The sequence below is a fragment of the Lissotriton helveticus genome, chromosome 2_1, assembly GCF_964261635.1.
Source record: "Lissotriton helveticus chromosome 2_1, aLisHel1.1, whole genome shotgun sequence".
NCBI lineage: Eukaryota > Metazoa > Chordata > Amphibia > Caudata > Salamandridae > Lissotriton > Lissotriton helveticus.
In genome coordinates this window covers 35,350,051-35,369,456 of record NC_136059.1, presented here as the reverse complement: position 1 = coordinate 35,369,456, position 19,406 = coordinate 35,350,051, and positions in this window count along the sequence as shown.

Sequence of the window (19,406 nt, the reverse complement as noted above, 5' to 3'; positions counted from 1 at the left end):
GACCCAGCATCCTAAAGTTAAATTGCACGTCGTATTATAAAATATACTAAAAAAAGAACATATTATATGTGCACAATGGACAGTTGGGCATGGGTTTATATGAAGGTATTGGATTGTTTCAGCTCCTGCAAACTATTTTAGAGAGGCTTCTTCAGGGCAATGGAAATCCAAAGCAGTATTGTATGTCCTATTTAAGAGTGATGACATAGTGGTTGGATTATTGTTTATAATATATGTTTGTAAAATGGAGTGTCCCACATTGTTGGAAATGGCTCTTTATGCAGGGTTATCCCCAAACCTTTTGTCTTTCTTGCTATTTTTCTGACCTTTTTGCTGGCTGAAGGGCTCTGGACACTTTACCACTGCTAATCAGTGCTAAAGAATATGTGCTCTCTCACCTAAAACTTGGCATGATTTGCTTACACGTGTTTGGCATATTTAATTCACTTGCAAGTTCCTTGTAAAGTGGTATACCATGTACCCTAAAATGCTAAATTAAATGCTACTGGTGTGCCTGGAGCGCTAATTGCACCACGAATGCTTTCAAACCTGTCTAAGGCCTGCCACTGCGTGGCCTGCATGCTCAATTTATTGTCACATAGACTTGTCATTTAAAACTATTTCCCAAGCCTTAAACTCCTCTTTTTATACATATAGGTCACCCCTAATGTAGGCCCTAGGTAGCCCTATTGGCAGGGTGCTGTGTAACAAGAAGGTAGGGCATGTGCCTTTATTGTGTGGTGTGTCCTGATAGTGACAAATAGCCTATTTTTGTTCTCACTACAGTGAGGCCTACTTCTCTCAGAGGCTTGGGATTTTCCTTACTTGCGTTTAAGTGGTAATTCCTGATCGGAAAGGCGTAGTGTTATCATGTTTGGTTTGTTTAGAATAGAGGTTATAAATCCTGCTTACTGGTGTAGTTGTATTTATTTATTTCTATTTCAGAAATTTCGAAAGTGGCATTTCTCTGTGTTTATGACCAGCGTTTTGCAGCCTGACTCCAATCCATGTCTAGGGCAAAGTGGCAGCTACACTTTGTGCATACTTTCCAGACAGCCATCAAACAGGAAGGGCTGCATGTGACAGGAGAGGCATCTGCAACCTGATGGTCTTCCTGGGCTGGTAGAGAGGGAGGTGGGGCACACTTACATGTGTATAGGCTGTGTCCTGGCCCCACACAAAGGGCTTATTTACCCTCTACTGATGTCTGGAGCCAGGACTGGGATCTAAAGGGGGTGTTTGTGCACTTCTAAGGTTTCTTTTGAAGTCACTTCTACATCAAAGACATTTGGAGTATAAGTACAGGGACGCTATTTCAGTACTGGCATAGTACGCACAATAATGTTGTTTCATCATGTCTAAAACATATGGCATTCTCTTATTGCACCTATTATGATGTTTGTAAATTGCCTAGTTGGCAAAGTAATTATTGATTCATGTTGTATCGGTCTATTTTATATGCACAATTTAATAGAGATTTTTTCTAATTCTGTGTGAAGTCGTTTTTTGTGGTGTGTTTATTGCGTTGCTGGTGTGAGCGTGTTGTGCAAATGCTTAACACGTTGCCTCTGGGGATAGGCCTAACTGCTGTGTGCCAAGCAGCCGTGACCGCTGCATGTAAGAGCGGTTGGCCGGCTGGGGGGGGGAGGATTTCGAGAGATGACCACAAGTGAAAACTAAACAGATAATTCATTTTCCCTTGTGGCCGTCTCTCGAAATCCTCCCCAGCCGGCCTAACCGCTCTTACGTGCAGCGGCCGCGGCTGTGCCAAGCTACCAGGGGGAGAGCATAGGTTATCTTTGGTGTGTAACTTACTTGCCCTGACCAGTGTGGTGGGTTCTACCTGGCTTAGGTGCATACACTGGCCAACCAGAAACCCCCTTTCTAACACACATGACCTGGTGTTATGCATCTCAAACAGGAAGGTCATAGCACAGCCATTTCTTCACTGATGTGAAATTAAAGGTTTATTCTGTCTTGTTGTTAGCAACTGCTAACAATCTGGTCTTGAAAGTAAGTTTGTGTAGGCTCGGGAGTTTTCTGTGACAATAACAATTGTCTTTCTATGATGTAGCATGTAGTGGAAATTGTGTTCTAAACTTGTTTTCAGAGTCATGCTTTTTGCAGTTGTCTTTATCATTGGATATGCCAAACCTAATTAATACATCTGACTTTTTCACATGTTCAGGTGTAAGATTTCATTGGTTGTGTTTAACTACTCGGATGGTTGAGTTTTGTTTTGTCTCAGGAAGTTCCAATATTACAGTCTTCATAATTGTTGAAAACACAGTGAGAAAAGTATTTTATGAGAATTGTTTGCTGGGTGAATAAACAAAAGCCACTGTACTCGAGGGAAGTGAAGAAACAATAGGGTACTTTTGGGATAATCCATTCAGAGGGGCCTGGATCAAGTTTGGACACCTCTAGACGCATCAAACAACATTAACCAGCCTGAAATATATCATTTAATGTGAATAATTGGCAGGCTTGGACATCAAAAGTCCCGGAAATGTTACTAGAGGTCATGCCCAAGATTTTGTGAAAGATGGTTAATGTTTGGGATAATTGTAGGCAACACAAAGCTTTCTAAACAATAGTTCAATGAGAATAATTTACCTTCTTGGACATTTGCTGAGAGTTAAGCCAATGGTACCTCAGTCATGTGCACATTTTACTGAGAATTGATCTATGGTTGAACACAATAAACTGTATCAAGCTTTTCCGAATCAATAAATGTCTCCATGCAGCTGGGACAACAGAAAGCTAGTATTATTTTTGGATAGGTTTAAAAGTTATAATGTGCTCTTTACAAACTTTTGAAGTAATAGAATTTTGCCTCAGTTCATTTTAGCACAATAATGTTTTGAAATATTAGGACTGTTTAACATTAACCGGTTTTAACAAAGGATAAAGTTCTCAGTTCAGGTTTCCCAAAAGCTGGAATTTTCGGGAAACATCCTGTACAACGCAACTTTTACCACGCAGTGCCTTTACGACGCAACTTTTACAACGCAAACCATTACAACGCATTGCGCTGGGGTGCGCTCTAGGATAGGGAATAAGTTTAATTTACTATCCAACACCTTCCCTAGTGTCCACGGGGACTGGAGTTGGAATAGTAAATTAAACTATTCACTATCCAGCACCCCAAAGCGCTATGCGTTGTAAAGGTTTGAGTTGTAAAAACCGCGTTGTAAAGGCATGCGTGGTAAAAGCATGCGTTGTAATGTCGTACATCCGGAATTTTCAGGTTATATTTCAATAGCTGCAGAGGGCAGCCTTTGGAGTTAAGTGATGCAAGCCCCTGTACTATTTCATGCACCATACAACACTGAGGCCAGATGTAGGTAAATGCATGTTTGCGATTCCGTAACAGCGATTTTTAGGGAATCACTATTAAGGAATCGCAAAATGCCATGTAGGTAGGAATCGCAATATTTTAAACGATTCCTTATTATTCCTTAATTGTGAATCGCAAATTGTGATTCGCAATTAAGGAATACCTTCCCATTCATTCCTATGAACCAAGAGGCCTATAGGAATGAATAGGAATTGCTCCCGCAATTTGAGAGTCGCCAAGAGGCACTCGCAAATTGCGGGCACAATTTCAAAGGTGCCAGGGTTCCAAAAGGACACCCTGTTGCACGCCTGAAATGTGCATGTGTGCACATGTGATGCACATACATGCCTTAAGGGCATGAATGTGTGCCACGTGGCACTTAAAAAAAAGCAAAAAAGTTATTTTTTAAAGACAATCGCTAATTACCACCAACTTGAAATTTGCGATTCCTTAAATGCAAGAGCAAAATAAGGAATCACAATTTTGCGATTTCTTATTTTGCTAGTAGGTTTCAATTGCTCGTTGCCACGTAGTGATTGCGTTAGTGCTTGCTATTTGGCCACTTACATCTGGCCCTTAGTGGACTAAAACATGCAACCTGACAGCATTTTATGGGTCATGCCTCTGAAAACTATGCAATGAACAGGATCTTTTTGAGGACAGGAGACCATGGGCCATATGTATCAAGCACATTCGCATTCGCAAAGGCCGAAATTCACTGAATTTTGGCCTTTGCGAGTGCGAATTTGCAAAATGGAATGTATTAAGCAAAATCTGGTGCAAAATAAGGAATCGCAAAATTTGCGATTCCTTATTTTGCAATTGCATTTAAGGAATCGCAAACCTTGCGATTCCTTAAATGCAATATATGTAGCAAAAAAAATTAGCAAAATGCCCTTAAGGAATCGCAAATTACCACCAACTTCAAGTTGGTGGTAATTTGCGAATTTCTTGAAAAATGTCAATTTCTGCATTTTTCAAAGTGCAATGTGAAGCACATACATGCCCTTGGGGCATGTATGTGTGCCACATGTGCACCCATGCTTATTTCAGGGGTGCAACAGGGTATCCTTTGGACACCCCTGCACCCTTGAGATTATTCTCAATTTGCGATTAGCAAATTGCGAATCGCAAATTGAGAATAATTTCCCATTCATTCCTATGGGCCTCCCTGCCCATAGAAATGAATGGGAAAGTATTCCTTAATTGCGATTCTCAATTTGCTAGTCGCAATTAAGGAATTTTAAGAAATCGCCAAAAAGTTGCGATTTTATACATACATACCCATTTGTGATTCTCAAATAGCGATTTCTTAAAAATCGCTATTTGAGAATCGCAAATGGGTATCTTGATACATATGGCCCCATGTGTCAGGTACCTCGGTTCAAGTAATTTGTGGCAAAAACTTACTGAGGACAATCGCATCTGGTGCATGGCTGTGCAAAACTGCAGCTGAGATATGACTTCTTCCTGCTCCTGAGGACACCGGGGAGCCCCTTCCACACCAGGGTGGTCAGAGAGGGCCACGTCAACCCACTCGAGTAGGAACCTCAGGGACCCCCGCTGCACCGCCAGCGCCAGCAGCAGCTCCATGGCCATCCGGCGCCCAACATGGCTGCTGCGGGCACCAGGCCTGCTCATCTGCTTCAAGAAGTCGCTGACCTGCGCCAGGCTCTGCTGACCCAGAGGGTGGATACGGTTCTCGCTGGCCAGGGACAGGGGGGGGAGGGAGGCCAGCACAGAGGAGGCAGTGAGCATCACTTCGCTGCAGAGGTCTCCATCCGGGGACTGTCCGGCTAGATGCCAGTGCTCGCGCAAGAGGGAGAAGACCATTCTCAGGCCAGCTTGAACGGCCATCTCAATCAGGACATCTGCCCCCCTCTGGCCTCCTGTGCTTTGGACCAGGCTGGTGTCAGACCTCAAGCACACGAGGGCGTCCCGCGTCATGGCCGCGTCCACGCGCTGTGGTCTGTGGAATTTGCTGGACACAGCATGAAAGATCCTCTGGAGGCACAAGAGCCGCTGATGCAGGAAGTCAACGAAGGGCGCGGTCTGGAAGACACGCGAGGCCACGTGGAGCTGGCTGCGAAGGAGGGCGGTAACGTACCGCGCCCGCTCCAAGGGGCTGCTGGCTTCCTGTTCGAAGTCCAGAAGCTGCGGCCCCAGCAGGTCCTTGGCGGGCAGCGCCACGGGGACCACTTCTTTGCTGTTGAGAAGTTTCTGGTAGAGATGGGACGTGAGCTCCCTGGTAGCGGTGGCGGTGCCATCCTCGGCCGCCCATGAGTGGTTCAAGGCCTCCTGCCACGTGGTCAGTACTTGGGACTGGTACCAAGCCATGGTTTCCTCATTGTACTGCAAGAGAAGAGAAGGGCACAGTTAGGGCATTCATGGCACGGATGTATGACGTTACAACGCATACTTTTACAACGCCTACCTTTACAACGCGGTTTTTACCACGCATACCATTACAACGCATAGCGCTTTGGGGTGCTGGATAGTGAATAGTTTAATTTACTATTCCAACTCCAGTCCCCGTGGATAGTAGGGAAGGTTATTGGATAGTAAATTAACCTATTCCCTATCCTAAAGCGCCCCCCAGCGCAATGCGTTGTAGTGGTATGCGTTGTAAAAGTTGCGTTGTAATGGTAGGTCGTTGTAAAAGTTTCGTTGTAAAGGTTGCATACCTCATGGCACCCCTGAAGCCAGGCACATCTTGGGTAACTTTGAGAACGAGGCGCTGCCCACTCCAGATTTAAATGTAGCTGAAAATTATCTCACATTTTTTGTAGTAAACAAGCATAACCGTAAGCTTAAAACAATTTTAGGGCAAAAATAAGAAGCATTTATCCATATTCTGCTATTCTCGATTGGTGGAAGATTTTATGTAATATCCTGTGTATTCTTTACAACGCATCTATTTGCTTTATTACTCACTTAAGAATAGACCGCTCTAAAATGCTTAGAAGTCATTTGTTTTTGTGTGTGGAGTTTTAAGCTTATATTCCAAAAGAGGAAAATAACGAATGTTGCTGAATTTTGCACTTTTGTCATCATTCAAACAGACAGGACATGATAAAACACTGGCCATGGGGCAGCCCCATAAGAGGACCATCTCTCTGAGGAATGTATGATGTTACAACGCAAACATTTACAACGCATGCCTTTACAACGCAGTTTTTACATCGCAACATCAATTACAACGCATGGTTTTACATCGTGTGCCATCACAACGCATTTTTAGAAACTACATTTGCAAAGCATCCCATTACAACGCATCCCATTACAACGCATAACATTACAACGCACATTACTTTTAGGGCAACAGTAGGGTTGGGATAGTGTAGGGGTAAAAATTACTGTTCCCACTCAGGTGAGTGCAACAGTAGGGGACGTGTTGGATAGTGTAGGGGTAAAAATTACTATTCCCACTCCAATGAGTGCAACAGTAGGGGAAGTGTTGGATAGCGTAGGGGTAAAAATTACTATTCCCACTCCAGAGAGTGCAACAGTAGGGAAAGTGTTGGATAGCGTAGGGGTAAAAATTACCATTCCCACGCCAATGAGTAAAATAGTAGGGGAAGTGTTGGATAGCGTAGGAGTAAAAATTACTATTCCCACTCTAAAGAGTGCAACAGTAGGGAAAGTGTTGGATAGTGTAGGGGTAAAAATTACTATTCCCACTCCAGTGAGTGCAACAGTAGGGAAAGTGTTGGATAGTGTAGGGGTAAAAATGACTATTCTAACTCCAGTGAGTGCAACAGTAGGGTAAGTGTTGGATAGTGTAGGGGTAAAAGGTAAAAACGTCTATTTCCCATTACTTACCTTGTATTGCGTTGTAATGGCATGCGTTGTAGTGACATGCGATGTAATGGCTGCGTTGTAATGGCATGCAATGTAAAGGATGTTGTGTTGTGATGACTGCATTGTAAAGGTTGTTTCCCATCTCTGAGTTGCACCCCACATAAACTTTCAGTCAGTATCACAACACCCCTTGTGTGTTAATTACGTGTGGTGAGATTCACACAGCCATATTTTCTGATATCAACACAAATGGTATATTTGAAATTCTCAAAACGAGAACTTACATTCAGACTGATTAACTTACACATACAGATGCACCAGTAGAAAATATTTTTGTGTGTGAGTAAATTTGCTTTCAAGGATGCGGATGATATGGAAAGGTGGTGGGTATCGACCAACTTGCGAATTTGTGGGGATTCACAATTTCTGTCTGGCCCATGTCCACTAGAAATGGTTGGAGATTTACTTCTGCCCACTGCAGGGCTGCTTGAAGACTTTCATTGGTTCACATTGAACATAAATACACCTCATGCAATTTGTTAATGAATTGTATTTACTGCAGTTCTCTCTCTCTCTCGCACACACACACGCAGACACACAAACACACACACCTCACACACAATACAAACACCCACGCACACACTCACACACAAAAACACACACACCACACACACACCCATACACCCCCCACACACAAATACACACAAACCACATACACATGCTCCCCCCACACAAACACACAGACACCAAATACACCACACACACACACACCAGACACACACACCCATACACCCCCACACACAAACACACACAAACCACATACATATGCTCCCCCCACACAAACACACACACACACCAAATACACCACACACAAACACACATACCACACTACCTCACACACACCCCCTACACAAACAAACACAAACCTCATAAACATGCTCTCCCCACACAAACACGCACTTAGCTGGTCGTGGTGGATATCGTTAAACTACATGTGAGGTTGTTACAGTCAGGGAAGAGGGTGGTCTACAAACCCGCTTTCCACAATAAGCTCCATGGTGGTCAACGGATCTTTGGGATACACAGTTGTGAGTTGTCAGGACTGTGCCCTTTGTGATTGTAAAGTGTGGTGCAAGAGTTAGAAGACCATCTGTAATCCCTGTATGTACCAAACACCCAGGAAGGGGAGTCTGATCAAGCTTGGCGGTGGTGAGATGTGTGTGGGTGGAGAAAGTATTATAATGGAAGACTAGTATAATCTGGGACCCTGAGTCAGGATGAGGAAGAGTTGGCTAGCAGCCCCGCGGCTTGGAAAGCACTGACAGAGAGAAGCTAGACAATATAGGATAATGTGACACCCAGGGAACCCGACAATGACTACTGTAAGGCTGAACATTCTCCAGGGTAAATAGCATCTGTACCAGTAGCCAACTAGCGGGTGATAAGAGAACTGCATATATAGGCAGAATGACGATTTCTAGCAGTGGAGAAGTGTGGCTCACTGGTTAGAGGAGGCAGACCCGGACGCTGAGATCAGACCCGGGACCAGGGTTCAATTCCCGATGTGGCAGGGTCTTGAGCCCAAAATGTCCACGGACTCGGTAATTCTCGCTTCGGTGCCTATTCGAATCACAGGTTCACACTCTGCAACTCTGGGCATTAGCTTGCTTAATCTCCACTACGGCCCCCCCACGTGGCGGGATGCCTGGCTTTCACCTTGGGAAAACCCAGTGGGGGCTATCTCACAGGGAAAAACCAGGACGTGTTCCCAATGCAAAGCGCTTTGAGACCTGACGGTGATATTGCGCTATATAAAAACCTATCCATCCATCCTAGCAAGCTCTGACGCAACACAAGTTTTTGGTCCAGGTCTGACTGCCAGGGCTAATCACCTTTAAGTGCTCTGGAAAGTTGATAATCGAAGACAGTCATTATTTGACCGTAATAACATGGACCACGAAGAGAAATCAAAGAAGGTCGTTTCAAGGACTAAGACAACCAATATGGCTGAAATACACAGTCAACCCTCTAACAAAGTGTGATGCATAAGACACCTGGTAGAGTACGTCAAGAGGAAGAGAGAGTCAGCACTCTGACTGAACCTCGATATGAGAAAGGCTTTTGACAGAGTCAGCTGGGGATCCTCAGGCACTTTGGCAGACAGGCAGTGGCGGCTTCTCTGCTAAGGTGGAAACGCGTCGCTCCATTGCTTGGCAGCAGTAAAATAAAGGACTTGTGGTTATTATCATTGTATGTTTCCCTGTTGTAGCAGCCTTTTAGATGGTTGGGGCTGCTCTGCTTTTAGAGCCGGGCAGTGGACGAGTGGTTTGCACTCACTGCATGTGCATGACAGTTTGGCCAGCCCTCCTGGGCTGGCCAACAAGTCATGTGCACTTTGCATGTTCTGAAAACAACAAGAGAGGGAGGGAAGTAATGTAAGGAGCACTCTCAGTCTCCCAAGGTAAGTATAATCATAACAACGAAAGAGTGTGCCTTTGTGAAAGTAGTTGGCTAGACAGGTTGAGTTTTTAAAAGTTTTTTATCACACCTAGTCAAAAAGTTCTTGGTGGTGCGACTGTTTTATTTTAGTCTTTTTTTCTTTTTTTGAAAAAACTTTATACATTAACTTTCATATGTCACCAAAGGGACAGTCATCAGACAATAATAAACATATAAAGACAATAAAACATGAATATATACACAAAACTAATATTGTGCTTTACAATATACACCAAATACACATTTATACAATGCCTCCAATTATTTCATTACTAAGGCACCAGTCCTTCAAATTAAATGCAAATAGACAGGCGGACAATACAGTTCATTGACAGTGCCTGCCTGTCTTACTAAGCCAGGGACTAGATTGCTGCCAGGGGTCACACTACTAGGGGTAGAGATGTGGTAGTTGTTTTGTAACCCTAGAGGCACCCTTCTTTTCTTTCCCAGGCTAGGGGTCAATGCGTTTCGAACCACCATGCAGTTTAGGGGTTCTCCTCAGGATACGGACTGGAGGTGGCCATAACTGTGTGTAGCATCACAGACCACTGTTGTACGGAGTTGCCGACCAAATGTAAGGATTTCTTTGAAAATTTTAGAGGTGCAGCAATGTGGGGAGGGGCGCCGGCTGCTCTTCGGCACCGGAACCGCTATTCAGGCTTGTGCTTCTCGATAAAGTTAATTCATTATTTGTTTGATACAGCTGCTCTCCCCGTTCGTTCTCACTCGGCGTCTGACGTCAGACGCCCCTCCCCGCATTGCTGCATCTCTACAATTTTCAAAGAAAGCCTTACATTCGGTCGGCAACTCTGTACAACAGTGGTCTGTGATGCTACACACAGTTATGGCCACCTCCAGTCCGTATCCTGAGGAGAACCCCAAAACTGCACGGTGGTTCGAAACGCGTTGACCCCTAGCCTGGGAAAGAAAAGAAGGGTGCCGGTGGTGAAGAACGTGTAACCCTCGGCGGTATAGATTATAGATTGATTGTTAAGAGTCTAGCACAACCATGCTCAAATCTTAGGAAGTTTAGTTTCCACTAGGGTAGGTAGGTGCAACATCACACTACACCTAGTCACCATCTAGGAGGCTCGCTTAGGCCACACAAAAATCTGTTCAGGAAGGTGGGCCCGAGACTTCACAGCCAAAGGGTAGGTATCAGGGGAAGAACTGAGATCCCAAAAAGGATTGGCGTCAGGAATGAAGGTCCTTGGGGGCACCGAACTGGATACCCTGGCTGTAAAAAAAAGACAAAAAACCTTAGTCCTCCTGCAGTAAATGCAGTGGACAATCTCCATATGGGATCTCAGGAGGATGACCATGTCGGAGAGCTCACTGGGGAGACTCTTGCAGGGGATGGGGCCTTAGCTGTCTGACCTACTAACATGTAAAAATACAGACAGCATCCGGGTGTTAATGGAGTTAGGGTGGAAGGATTGAGAGACACTGGTGCTGGCATAGCCATGGTGACCCAGAATCTAGTGTCCCCTGATCAGTACATACCTGGAAGGTCCTATCCTGTCACCAACGTTGACAATGTGATGACAAATTATCCCATGGTGATGGTGTCCTTTGACTCAGGAGGGGGTTTGCTGGTAAGAAAAAGGTAGCAGTCTCTCCAACATATCCAGTTGATTGTTTGCTTGGTAACGATTTGGAGACCTCACCCTGGCTGAGGCCGATCTAAGGATCCATGCCTGAATCTTTGGAGTCACACACTGGGTGTGTGTAAAAACCAGAGCAGATCTCAGAGTGAAAAAGAGGTGCTGGATCCTGGAAGAGTGACCCAGCCCCCCAAAAGAAAAGGCAGGAAGACAGGGGAACCAGCTTCTGAATAGGCACCTGACCTCTCTCCTCACGGAGACGAAAGAGTCAGCTCCAGAGGGAACTGAGCCACAGGAGTTGTAGCCTTACCAGGGAGAGCTCTTGGACCTATGGGGACCCCTCAAGGGAGGAACTGTGCCAGGGACAGAGTACCTGTCCCACTCTTGATAGCCTGTGACAGCAAGCTGCTGCAGAGGAAAGTGGTGATTAGGGGTTCCCACAAAACCTATTGTGAGGACGGGATTACACTGAGGCCAGACACCCAAAACCCAGTGCCACTCGGCGAGCAGTAGTGCCTCAGATGTTTAGGGAATTCCTCTTCATGTTGGCCCGCTATATTTCGCTAGGTGGACACCTTGATCAGAACAAAATGTGGAGTAGGCTTGTCAGCCACTTCTACTGGCCAGGGATACACCAGAAAGTAAAGGAGTTCTGCAACCCCTGCCCTACCTGTCAAGCCAGTAGTAAGACAGGTGGGCACCTAGAGGCCCCCTTAATTCCACTCCCAGTGGTTGGGGGTCCCCTTTGAAAAGGTAGGTTATCAACATCCTTGGTTCCTTAGATCCTCCCACAGTGTCAGGCAACAAATATATTCTGGTTGTAGTGGATCATGCTCGAGTCTATTCCTCTTAGGACTACCACTGCCCCGGCAGTGGCAAGGGCCCTCATTGATGTCTTCACCAGGGTGGGCTTCCCTAAGGAGGTGGTGTGGCAGAGGTACCAACTTCACGTCAGGCTACCTAAAACACATGAACCTCAAACTGCTCAGGTGGTCCATATCCCTACAGGGAATGGAATTTGAAGTGGAACACAGACCTGGGAGTGCACAGACCTGGGACTGCCACACACTCCCGCGGGATACCTAGCCTAAAGACAGCCCAGTAAGGCTTTTTAAACTGTTATTTCAGTCTGTTTCACTGTGTTGTTTATCTCCTGCACTGCTGGGTGTTCCAGAGTGCAGGAGTCATTCACCTTAACTGGGCACTTTTTCTGGGGCATATTTTTTAAACAAAAGCAAACAAACATTATTTTAAAACTCACGCCACCCTACCTGTTCTGCCGGGCGGACTTGCAGCCATCAGCTGTGCCAGGTGTGCCTCACTTCTGTCTGCACACACACAGCCGCCATCTTGGAAGGGTCAGCGGTCTAGTCTTGAGACCAGCTCACCCTTCCACACAACTTAATGGGAACATTAGCGCGGATGGGAAGCGGGCACGGCGCTGGCAAGCCCGTCTCTGCCTGTCTCTGCCCGTCTCTGCCCGTCCACCCACCTGTCCTGCCCAGCGCCAGTCCCCCTGCCGGTTTTGCTCCCCTGCCTTGTGCTGGCCTGAGGTACAGTTGGGAAGAGCTACTCACTCTTGATTCAAAGCCCGGTGCTGTCCAGGCCCCACATTGTCCCATGAAGATGTATTAGGATGTAAAAATTGCCCGGTCTGCTCCCTCAGACTCAAGGAACTTATGTCACACATACCAAGCCTTTCTGGGATGAGTACTCAAAAAACATGACAGAAACAATAAAATACACTCTGTTAAATGCTCGGTCACTCATAAAACGTGTTTTGGATATGGCAGATTTTTTAGACAGTGCCAATATATCGCTTTTGTTACCAAGACTTGGGCTGAGGCCGATTCTGGGCCTGACTTGGACTCCGCCACAACCCCTGGCTATTCGTCAATTAGGCTAGATCTCTTAGGGAATGGAGGTGGCGGCCTAGCTATTCTCATTAAAGACAAATTTGTGGTTCGGTTTGACTCCCTAACGCATCCCTGCTGCAAAGCCCTGGTCTTCAAAATTGGTCTATCAAATAAATACTCCTTTAACGGTGCCTTGATCTCTATTCATCCAGGATCATAATGTACTGGATCCCTCCCAGTTTGGCTTTAGAAGCCGACACAGCACTGAGACAGCTCTGATCACAGCTGATGAATATATCAGAACGACCTTAGATAAAGGGGAGAACACTGCCCTAATTCTGTTAGATCTTTCGGCAGCGTTCGATGCTGTCAGTCATGAACTTCTTATCAAAAGCCTGTTCGAGATAGGAATCAGAGGTACCGCTCTCAAGTTCCCCAGATCCTTTCTCACTGACAGATCGCAGTTTGTGGAATGTAACGGTCACAGATCCTCCTCTTTCCCTCAGCAACCATCGTTTTGGTCCCCTAACTGGTGGCCTCAAGGAATGGGGGCGCTTACAACTCCTGTGCCTAAGGTGAAAAATCTGGGAGTTCAATTTGATAAAAAACTCTCCTTTGTGGAACAGGCTAATGCCATTACCTTGTCTTGTTTCTTTAATTTTAAATCACTGTGGAAGGTTTTCCATTTCATCCCTCAAGACCTACGGAAAGCAGTGATCACTGCTTTGGTCTTATCTAAAATTGATTACTGCAATGGGCTTTTTCTGACTGTCCATAAGAAAGCTAAAGCCAAGCTCCAAATAGTCCAAAATGCAGCGGCCAGACTGCTCGTAGGAATACCAAAATATCACTCTCCCCACACTACACTGGCTCCTGGTTAGAAAGCGGGTGGTGTTCAAATCTCTATGGATATCCTTTAAGGCTCTTCCTCTTGTGGGTCCTGAATCGATCAAACAACTTTTTCAACAATGTATCCCCCCTAGAACTTTAAGATCTTCCTCCCAGGCTAGTCTGGTGGTACCTAAATTCAGGCGAGCGGCCTGGGGAGGCAAGAGTTTTGCAGTAGCCACTTCCAAGCTCTGGAATTCAATGCCACAAAAAACTTGCTTACGTTTTGCAAGGCCCTTAAAACCTGGCTTTTTAACAACTAGCTCAGGATCATCACCCGCCGGCTCCACACAGGCCGTTGTCTGATGTTCTCCTTACATTGGTCCACCCCCTGGAAGTCAGCGCCTAGACACCTACGGGTAGTAGTGCGCTTTATAAATCCTAATTTCATTTCATGCCAATGCATATGGACTTTCCAGGTTCTTTCAGTTAGACTCACTAGGGGAAGGGTAGTATCATGCTCTTTCGTTTGGGAGTGGTCATATAGGGAGTTGACTCTTATGACATGGTTAGCCCCTACTTTTTGCCTGATGTCCGATTTAATTTCTAACTTTAGGTGCACTGAATCCCTGCTAACCAGGTCCACAGTGCCAGATCACCTTTTCCTAAAACTGTACCATGATTGGGACAACTTCTGTTTCTTCTGTAAACTCAGGTTAAACGGTACCCCCAGTAACCCGTGCATGGAGATAGAAGAAGGCCCCTGAAATCTTACCAATCACGGGTGTTGTCCCTGTCTAGTTTTAGCCAGCCTGCCATCACCAGACAGGTTCCTGGACCCCTGGGTAGAGAGTCAGAGCTCTCTGGATCCAGGGCAGTGCCTGCTCTGGGTGGAGGTGGTCACTCCCCCTCTTCCCCCCTAGGATCTACCTCGGCAGAAGTGGGATCTTCAAAGGGCCTGCAGGCTTTGAACCCTGCCCCAGCCTCTGCTGTTAGAAGCAGCTGGTGACCCCCTCAGTCCTGCCCTACTTTAGGTGGGAAAATTAGGTAAAGTAGGAGGTGGGTCTACCTTTACCATGTACCACCCCTCAGTTGGGGCAGGCGAGATAAATCACACTATTCACTATTCGCCATCTTGAGGATGGGGATAGTACCCTATTAGAAGTCAGGGTATGCCCACTCCCCAAGTGGGGTGCATATAAAGAGGGTGTAGGCACTCCATGGGTAAGGAGCAAGGAGCAAGAAGAGGCAAGAAGATGATGAAAGAAGACCACTGCGGTTCAAGAACTGGGACCCCACGCAGAAGAAACTGGCACAGACCCCCGCTGCTGCTAAGTACTCAACCTTTGCGACTTGCTGTTCTTCCTGACAGCTGTGAGGCATCCAAGCAACACCAGAGCCCTCCAGCCTTCTGTACATTGCCAAGAACCGGCCTTTGGGCTAGAGGTGCTAGTCCCCAGTGTCTGCCAGCAAAAAAAACACTTTGGCTGAGGATCGGCACAGACCATGCTGATGCAACTCACCACTGAAGAACGAACATTGCAGAAACCAAGGTTTGTTGGTTCACCAGCCCAGTGGAACTGACTCCTGCACACCTCCGTCAACTTGAGGGATCCTGTAAGCACCACGACTGGCACTGGAATCAGCCCCGTTCCTGACCGCCTGTAGTGCCCTCTTGTCAAACTGAGTTGGCACTCCTCTGCTACCATGAATCTATACCAGCAACTGCAACCGCTGGGCTGGCAGTGTTCCGAACCCATTGGCTTCCAGTGACCTGCAGCCGTCAACTGATTTGTTTACCGTGTTGGGGGTCAACTGAACCCCATTGTGTCTGAACACTTGTAGTGCGCACTGCCGATCACAAGGGTAACTATTTGATGGTATCGACTGCTGAGTGCCTAGATATGGAAAGCACCATTGTTGGACTTGGCCCTTTTGGCAGGTTCACCCCTAAACTTTTTGCTTTGATATGGGACTTGGTGTTGGTTGTTTTTGGCTTCTGCGCACTTTCACTGTGTCCCAGTGTAAAGTGTGTGCACTCTCTGAGTGCATGTTGTGAGATTGGCCTGCCCTCCCATAGAAATGCATGGGGAATGTGAGTGTCCATGGTAGTTCCTGATGCGTGGGGAGTGCAGGGTTGAGTTTGGTATGTGCGGACTCGTGTGATTAAACGTTGCGCGATGATGTGTGCTGCGTTAATGTGTCTAGTGTGGAAGTGCCACTTCTAGAAATTGGCATGTCTGTGTAATAAAGGTGAAATGACTGACTGGCTTGTGATTGGCTGAAGCTGGCTGGTGTGCCTGGCTCCAGGAGTCAGGATGGGTCTGCCCCGGTGGTGAATAGAGAGATTGACAGCCAGATGGGTGGGAGGAGTGCACCTGGGACCTGAATAGGGCTGGGCTTTCCCCACACAATGCTGGCACCACCCCCTGTGGTGTGACTGATGACCCTTGCCTGTCCAGTGAATGGGAAGAGGGGCTGAGCACAACACAGTGCTCAAAAACCAGCTGCGGCTGGTTTTTCCCTTAACCCTGCAGCCTAGACAAAGGATTTATGTGCATACAAAGGGGCTGTGACCCCTTACAAAATGTTCTCTTTCCTGATCCTACCTTGAGGGGGGCCTGCTGCTGCTGGGTGCCAGGAGGACCGCCACTGGGGACTGCCTCCCTGCCTGGAGGGCCCTGTGAGCTGGCCCCTGGGCCCAGCCTTTGCCCCCCCCACTTCCTACAAAGACTTTTGCTGGACTTTGCCTGGATTTGTGGCTTTGGTTGCTGAAGTGCCTGGGAAGCGATTTGTTTCTGCTTTCCAGGAGCGCTGTGCTTTTCATCTGCAGCCCGGAGCGGCAGTCCCCTTTTTCGAGGGATTCCCCGGCGTGGGAATCCCCCCTTGTCTTCATTTTCGGGCGGGTGCCTACCCCGCACATTTGCCCTTTATTTTTGATCCCTGACGGGTGCCCACCCCGCCAGGGACTCGTGCATTCTCGCGGGTGCCACCCCGCTCATTAGTAATCTATTTTTGCCCCCTAACCGGTCCCCACCCCGTGTTGAACTGCCGCGGCCCGAGCCGCGAGAAGAATTACCTCCGGGCCGCTGTCTGCGGCGACCCGGAAGTGCAGAAGTCACAACAGGAAGCGGACGGGAGCCCACCCCGTGCTCCTGTGACCCGGAAGAGGATTGTCGCGTCATCTCCCGGGGCTCACGAGGGAGAGCCCCGTACTGCCTCTAGTGTCCCGCGAGGAGAAATAGAGCGGCTGAAGGTGCAGGCGGGGCTCCGGTGCTGAAAGAGAGCCCCGTGCTGCCCAAAGAAGAAAGGACCGGAGTCCCCCGAGAACCGCCCGGTGAGTAAAGGAGGGCTGGTGGGGGCTCCGCGAGTGTGACAGTGGAGCCGGTCCCAACCCGGCTCCGGTTCTGAGCGGGCCCGCCGTTGCGGGCCGCTCCAACGACGGGGGCCATTGTCTTGCGAGTCCCCAGGGCAGGACTCCAGCGCGAGGACATTTTGTTTATTTAGAGCCTGTCGAGGCTCCAACGATCCCGGGGGCATTTCTTCTGCTAGTGGAGCGGCCCCGGAAGGCAGCGGGCCGCTCCCCCTTCAATCTCAGCCCCAATTATTTCTAGAGCCTAGAAGGCTCCGAGGGCACATTGCGGTTTAGAGCCCACGAGGCCCCACCGGGCAGGATCAGTTCCACAGCTGCCCAGCACTTAGTGGGCAGCTGCTTCGTTTAGGCCTGAACCTTTGCGCACCCTTCTGTTTGCTGCCTGCGCAGCATGCCCTGACTTTGCTGGACACAGGGCGTTTCCGCCCCTGAGAGGCCAAGTTGGCTTGGGGACAGGTTCATGTGTTGTGCCCTTGCTAGGGGTACATGTTTTTGCCTCATGTGATTTTTGCGCAAATGTGATACTTACCCACTGTGATTTATGCATAATCTGCAAATGCCTTTATGCTTGTGATGCCTCTAAATGTGTCCTATGCTTAGGAGATTGATTTACCTAGTATAGTTATACTAGTGAAGTTGTGTCCCTGCGTGATATATGCCTAAGGTGGTTAGGGTTGCGTAGTGTGTACCTACCTTGTACCAGTGGTTACTGGTTGTGTGCTACATTTGTTATTTGGTGCTACAATTACTCCTACAAAGGGCTATCTCTACAAAGTGCTAGTTCTACCAAGTGCTATTCCTGACAGTGGCCCCTGTGGCCCTATCCCATGTATATAATCCCCTGTAAATTCCGCACGTGCCAGTGGCACAGTGTAAATTGTGTGTCTATTATCTAATGTGTTTGGCATAATACAAAGGCTATTTTTATATATAACCTTGTGTGGAGTTCCTTTTGTGGGGGGCCTGGGATGTTGTTGCTGGTGGGTGCGTGCGCAAATACTTAACTTACATTGCCTCCGGGATAAGCCTTACTGCTCGTGTCACGTTACCTAGAGGGTGAGCAGGGGTTATCATGGCGGGTAACTTCCTTGCCTTGACTAGAGTGATGGTTTCTGCCTGGCTTTGGCGCAAGCCTTAGCCAACCGGAAATCCCATTTCTAACAACTACATACTTTGAAACGCACTGCATTTATTTGATCACCACCAGTTTACAAAATATATATTCATATAATGAAACTGTATAAAGTATATTTCGGATTTGAAGTCTTGCTTCTCAAAACATATATAAAGAATCTTGGAGGCTGATTCACAAAGGGAATCTGATACAAAAGTCTAACTTTACGACTTTTGGTACTCACAGAGCTCATTTATGAGTCGTATCTTTATGTCCCCAGTCGTGCCGGATCTCTGCACCCGGGCCGTACTCTCCTCACCTGGACCGTGCTCTCCGGCTCAGGCTGTACTCTCTGGCTCGAGCCGTACTCTCAGGCTCAGGCTGGATGAAGTGTAATCAAAGGGCCAAAATGCAATTTTTACAAAAGAGAACATTTGGAACGTGTGATAAATGGCAGAGGAGGTCATGAACATCAGATTGGGCATAGAAAAGGGTGTGGCCGGACACTACATCATATCCCAGAAAAGTTTGCTCCTTTGCATCAGGGTACATGCAGTGCACAATGTGTGCTCCCATCAGTATTGAATGTAGTCTCAACATTACAGTCAACGCTGAGAGGAGTGCAAATTGTACCATGATGCAAAGGAGCAAACTATTCTGGGATATGATGTAGTGTAGTACATTCTACAAGGAGGCGGACCACCACAGACTCTCCTTCGTCCCTGCCAGCTCTTCTACACACAGTGGATTTGAAAAACCATCAAGCTTTAGCGAAGCAAAATGTCAAGAATTAAGGTTGAAAAGAAGATACCAACAATCAAAAAACAATCTTCTACGTGAACTAAACAAAAAAGAAAGTGAGGAGTGTGTCAGAAAACTTCACAACCAGTCCACAAAGTGCTCTGCCAACTATCTTTGGTAAGTGGTATTTACCAAAGGGTATTTGAGAAATGGTCAAATAAATGGCTAATTGGGCCAAAAGAAGTAAAAT